Below are 6,000 nucleotides of genomic sequence, written 5' to 3'. Positions count from 1 at the left end.
GGGATGAGTATGTGGAGATCTTTGCGTTACTTCCCTTGGAAAAATTTAATTTGGATAGGAGGAGGCCGGATGAGAGCAAGAAGGAGGAGGAAGAGAGGAGGCGGTAGAGGCTGATTCCGCGTACTTTTCAGAATTGGCTTCAAGCCTTTGCAATTCTGGCTAGTGTAGTTGGGGAGAAGGCGCCTGAGCACTGCTCGGCTCTCTTCTGTTATATGGATGCTATAGGTGAGGCGCATCGGACTTATGGAGGTGTGTCGTGGCTTAGGTATGACGAGCAGTTCCGGCAGCGGAAGGCGGTCAGGCCTAGCATTCGTTGGGACCACAAGGATATTGGTCTGTGGATGTGATTGATGGCGGCACCGAAAGGGGGTCCTCAGCCCTTTCGTGGAGGGGCCGGGGGTGGCTCGGCCTCGGAGTCTTCTGGGGGTAGCAGGAGGGGTTGTTGTTGGCAGTACAATGAGGGGCATTGCAGGTTCTTGTCCGACTGCCGGTACAAACATGAGTGTTCCGGGTGTGGCGGTTCCCATAGCTTGTCCCAGTGCTTTAAGTGGGGTAAGGGTAAGGGATCCGAGGTTGTGCAGAAGAGGGGTGACGTCGGTGAGGGTGGACGAGATGGAGCCATATTTAAGGATGTATCCAAATAGGGAGGCGGCACAGTTGTTGTTGAAAGGTTTTACGGAAGGTTTTGTTATTCCATGCGGTTTGGCTGGTGTCAGTCGGGCTCTGCGGAATCTGTCTTCGGCATTGCGCTATCCGGCTGTGGTGAGGGACAAGATTGCCGGGGAGATTGCTGCTGGCAGGGTTGTAGGCCCCTTTGTTGAGTGTCCGTTGCCGGATTTGTGGGTTTCTCCTTTGGGTTTAGTGCCTAAGAAGGAGCCTAATAAGTTTCGGCTAATTCATCATTTGTCCTATCCGCTTGGGGGTTCGGTGAATGATGGTATAGCGGATGAGTTGTGCTCAGTGTCGTACACATCTTTTGATGAGGCAGTGCAGTGGGTACGACGTTTCGGGCAGGGCGCTCTACTTGCAAAGACGGACATTGAGGCTGCCTTTCGGTTGTTGCCTATTCACCCCGATAGCTTGCATTTACTGGGTTTTCAGTGGGATGGCTGTTATTACTTTGATTGTTGTTTGCCGATGGGTTGTGCGATTTCGTGCTCCTTGTTTGAGTCGTTTAGTTCTTTTTTGGAATGGGTGATAAAGAAGGAAGCGGGTTGGAGTTCGGTCTTGCACTACTTAGATGATTTTCTGTTCTTGGGTCCGGCTGGATCTAGGGTGTGTTCTGTTTTGTTACATACCATGGAGAGGGTGGCGGCTCGTTTTGGTATTCCGTTGGCGGCTGATAAGACGGAGGGCCCTTCCACGGTTATAAAGTTTTTGGGGATTGAGATTGACAGTGTGGCCATGGAGTGCCGGCTGCCTGTTGATAAGGTGTCGGATCTGTTGCATGAAGTGTTGTTCTTGCGGAAGGCTAAGAAGGTCCAGCTCAAACGGGTTCAGTCGGTTTTAGGTAAATTGAACTTCGCTTGTCGTATCTTGCCAATGGGGCGGGTGTTTTGTCGTCGCTTGGCCCTGGCAACTGCGGGCGTTGCGGCACCTTTTCATTATTTGCGTTTACCTGCTGCGGTGAAGGAGGATTTAGTGGTGTGGGAGAATTTTTTGTCGGAATATAATGGCCGGTCTGTGTGGATGGAAGCGGTGGTTGATAGTGTTGATTTGGAATTGTTCTCTGATGCGTCTGGTTCCTTTGGCTATGGGGTTTTTTGTACGGGTCAGTGGAGTGCAGGCGCTTGGCCGGTGGAATGGAGGCAGGCCGGTTTCCTTACTAATTTGGTATTGTTGGAGCTATTTCCGATTGTTTTGGCTACTGAGTTGTGGGGGGACTTGCTTAGGAATCGGCGGGTTCGCTTCTACTGTGATAACATGGGTGTGGTTCAGGCAATTAACAGCCAGACGGCGAATTCACCTCCGGTTTTGAATTTGCTGCGACATTTGGTTTTACGTGGTTTGCAGTTGAATGCATGTTTTGTTGCAGTGCATGTGTCGGGAGTGGATAACTCACTTGCTGATTCCCTTTCTCGCTTTCAGTGGGATCATTTTTGCGGCCTGGCGCTGGGTGCCGAGGTCAGAGGGTTGCCCTGCCCCCAGTGGCTCTGGAGCGTGGCCTTGGGGTGTCGGCGGGCCTGATTAGACAATCTCTGAGTAGAGGTACGTGGTTGGCCTATTCCTCAGTTTGGGCGTTGTGGGAGGATTTGATTGAACAGAGGGGTGGTTGTAGTTCTTTTGAAGAATTTAGGTTGTTGTTGATATTTTGGGTGGGTCAGTTTTATGCGGAAGGTTTGTCGTTTTCGGTGGCATCAAAGAGGGTAGCGGCTGTTGCTTTCTGGTTGCGCCTGAGGGGCTTGGCTGATGTGTCTAGGTGTTTCATGGTGCGGCAGGCCTTGAAGGGTTACCGTCGTAGTGTGGTACGGAAGGATACTAGAAGGCCGGTTTCTTTTGCGGTTTTACAGATGCTGTAGAAGGAAGCGGGGTTGGTTTGTAAATCAGCGTACGAAGTGTGTCTGTTTAGGGCGGCGTTTGTATTGGCTTTTTTCGGGGCTTTTCGGATCTCTGAGTTGGTGGCGGCAAGTCGCACGGGTGGGGGCGGTTTGTTGTGGGAGGACGTTGTGCTGGTGGATGGTGCTTTGAGATGTCTGTTGCGCAAGTCAAAAACAGATCAGGTAGGTAAGGGTGTGGTGGTATGGCTTAGGCCGCTTGCAGAGTCGGTCGTGTGCCCAGTGCGTTGTGTCAGGGAATTTTTGGCATTGCGTCCGGGTGGCACGGGTGTGCTGCTGGTTCATGTGGATGGTTTGTGTTTGTCTCGGTTCCAGTTTGTGGCTGTTTTTAGGAAATGTTTGTTGGCTGCGGGTTTTCCGGCAAAGGAATTTGCATCACACTCATTCAGGATTGGGGCTGCGACTGAGGCTTCCAGGTGGGGGCTTGGAGAGGAGGTTATAAAACGTATAGGGCGGTGGGAGTCTGATTGTTTTCGGTCATATGTTAGGCCTCATCTCTTGTAGTGTGTGGGGATGTATTGTTTTTCATGATTAATGTGTGGGGATCGGAATTGGCAGTGACGGTTGTTTTATTTGACTTTGTTTGTTTTACAGGGGCGGCACCTTGTCTTGCGTGGATTTTTGGGCATTCATATGTCTACTGGGGTGCTTTGCGAGCGGATGTTCGGCGGAACGGCCGTCAATTGGGTTTTTCGATGGAGGATCTGCAAGTCCGTTGGATTGGTGTAAGGGGGCTTCTCTGGGGGCGGGTTTTGCCGGAAATCCATACGAATGTTTTGTTGGATCGCTCGCCTGACATTTTGGTTCTGCATGCGGGGGGCAATGACTTGGGGGTACGTCGGTCGCGAGATGTGATTCGGGACATCAAGTTGGACGTATTGCGTTTGGTGTCGGATTTTCCGGGCTTGCTGTTGGTTTGGTCGGAGGTGGTTGCGAGGAGCAGTTGGCGTTTTGCGAGGTCGGTGGAGCGAATCAACAAAGCCCGGGCGAAGTTAAATAAGGAGGTGGGGCGTTTTGTCCGCAGACAAGGTGGTGTGGTGGTTCGTCATCGGGAATTGGAGGCGGCGTCGCCTCAATTCTTGAGATCTGATGGCGTGCGTCTGAATGAAGTAGGTATTGATATGTGGGCTTTAGGTATCCAGGAGGGGCTGGAGACGGCTCTTAGGGTGTGGCAGGACGCCCACAGGTGAGGTGTCACCAGTGGTCTTCTGGTGGCTGATGGATATGAGATCCTGGGGGAGCAATACAATGGTTTAAGAGATGCAGGACATGTTGGAGCCTGTATCTCATGTGGTTTGTGAATGCCGAGGATGGGGCTCCTGTTTGGGCTAAAAGGTCTACAGGAGGAGATACTTGGATACTTCAAGGATTTGGTGCCCTTGGGTCGGTGAGTGCGGCCAAGGGTAATCTTGAAGTATAAGGAGAGATGGTTACGGAAGATACCGCTTGTTTGGGTTGCCCTCCTGGATCATTGTTACGGTACTGTGGTTCATAATGTTGAAGGATGTATTTAAAGTGATTATTGTTATTATGTTATTTGTGTGTACAATAAAGTTGGCCGTAATGGTCATTTTACCAAGCAAGAAGGTGTCAGAGTGGTTATTGGTAAGGAATAAGGGTTTAGGTAATAGCCTGAGGAGAAATCTTCCATCCTTGAAGTCATGTAAACAAAGGAAACAACAAATGTTTCCTGACTTTTCCCATGGCGGGGCCGTGGGGCGAACAGCTGATGCAGACCTTGTGTGCTGTACCCGTTCATCTTGTGATCTAACGTGTACAGGCACACGCTCCCTCACTTTAACGGACTTCTTATTGTGCAGTATATCCTGTCTATACTGCTCAATAATCATGGCCGCATCCGTGAGGGATGGCTCCCTAGCTGCACTTAGCCGGATTGCAGTATCAAGGTATGGGAACTTTTCCACAAACATGCGCACCATGCCTTGTGGAATACCAATACCCTGATCCTAGGTAACCCTCCTGTACATTGCTTCAAACCGACTAAACAATGACAAAGGTTCATCATGTATAGTAGGCTTGAATTTTGACAGGACCTCTGGAGTGACGTCCCAATGACCCGTGGCCAATCTCGTGAGTATGGAGAGGCGTTCCTCCTTATCATGAAACTGGCCATTCGTGGGTTGCATCCTCCCAGTTACCTCATACCTTTGGTTAAGGTGTGTCGGTAACCACAATTTTAACAGCTCCATACGATATTCAGGAGCCACTGAATATTTATTACAGTGACCCTCGAAAATATCGCATGAAGTGAATGGATCTACATTGGGATCGTATTTTGGGATATCCTTGCAAATCCATAACAGAAAGTTTATCCGTTCCATACTGGAATGGTTAGGATAAACCCCTTCCTGTTTCTCCGGACGTGTTGGTGGATTGTAAGCGGAATATGGCCATCCACTTTCCTCTTCCAAACTGTTGTCCTGTTCCTGGAAACGGCTGCTACTCCTATTCTCCCCGGGTGTCTGGGTGAATCGTAGCGACAGGTCCACCTGTCCCCTAGTATCTACCACTGCGCATGTGTTGCTGGCAGATCCTCTGTTTGCGGGGTGGCAGGTGGCACTGTCACTCCAGAGGTGGATGAAGAGGCCGAGACTGCAGCAGAAGAGGAAGCAAGAGGAGCCAGAGACCTTTCTTGGTTTTTGAGGTGTCTACTCCACTGCAGCTCCTGCTTTGCACTTAAATGCCTGGTCATGCAGGTTGTGCTCAGGTTGAGAACGTTTATGCCTCGTTTCAGCTTCTGATTGCACAGCGTGCAAACCACTTGTGTCTTGTCGTCAGCACATTGTTTGAAGAACTGCCCCGCCAGGGAACTCCTTGGAGCTGGCTTTGGTGTGCTTGGTCCCTTGCTGCGGTGGGCAGTAGCAGGCGTACTGTCTAGAGGACGGCCGCTCCGCTTTTGCACCCTGCTCCCTCTTCTGCTCTGTGCGACCATCGCCTCTTCCTCCGAACTACATCGGTCACTCGCATGACCTTGATTCCATGTGGGGTCGAAGACCTTATCGTCCTCCACATCATCTCCACCCAGTCTTCACCCCTGCCTCCTTGTCGGTCTGCATACTTTCGAAAGCCCCAGCAGTTGGCATCTGTGTTTCGTCATCATCTGAGACATGCTGCGATGGTCCTCCCATGTACTTATCTTGAAAGATAGGTGGTTGGGCATCGGGGCACTCAATCTCTTCCACTTCTGGGGCAGGGCTATGTAAATGGCCCTGGGAAACCCTGCTAACAGAGTCATCAAAAAGCAGAAGAGACTGCTGCATGACTTGGGGCTCAGATTGCTTGGCTAATTTGCAAGGGGGTGAGGTGAAAGACTGATGGACATCGGCTGCAGGTGCCAACTGTGGTCTTTCAGCAGGAGACTGGGTGGGATACAATGTGAAGGAACTGGATCCACTGTCAGCAACCCAATCTACTATCGCCTGTA

Source organism: Bufo bufo, chromosome 3 (genome assembly GCF_905171765.1).
Source record: "Bufo bufo chromosome 3, aBufBuf1.1, whole genome shotgun sequence".
Taxonomy (NCBI): domain Eukaryota; kingdom Metazoa; phylum Chordata; class Amphibia; order Anura; family Bufonidae; genus Bufo; species Bufo bufo.
This window is presented reverse-complemented; position numbering follows the sequence as displayed.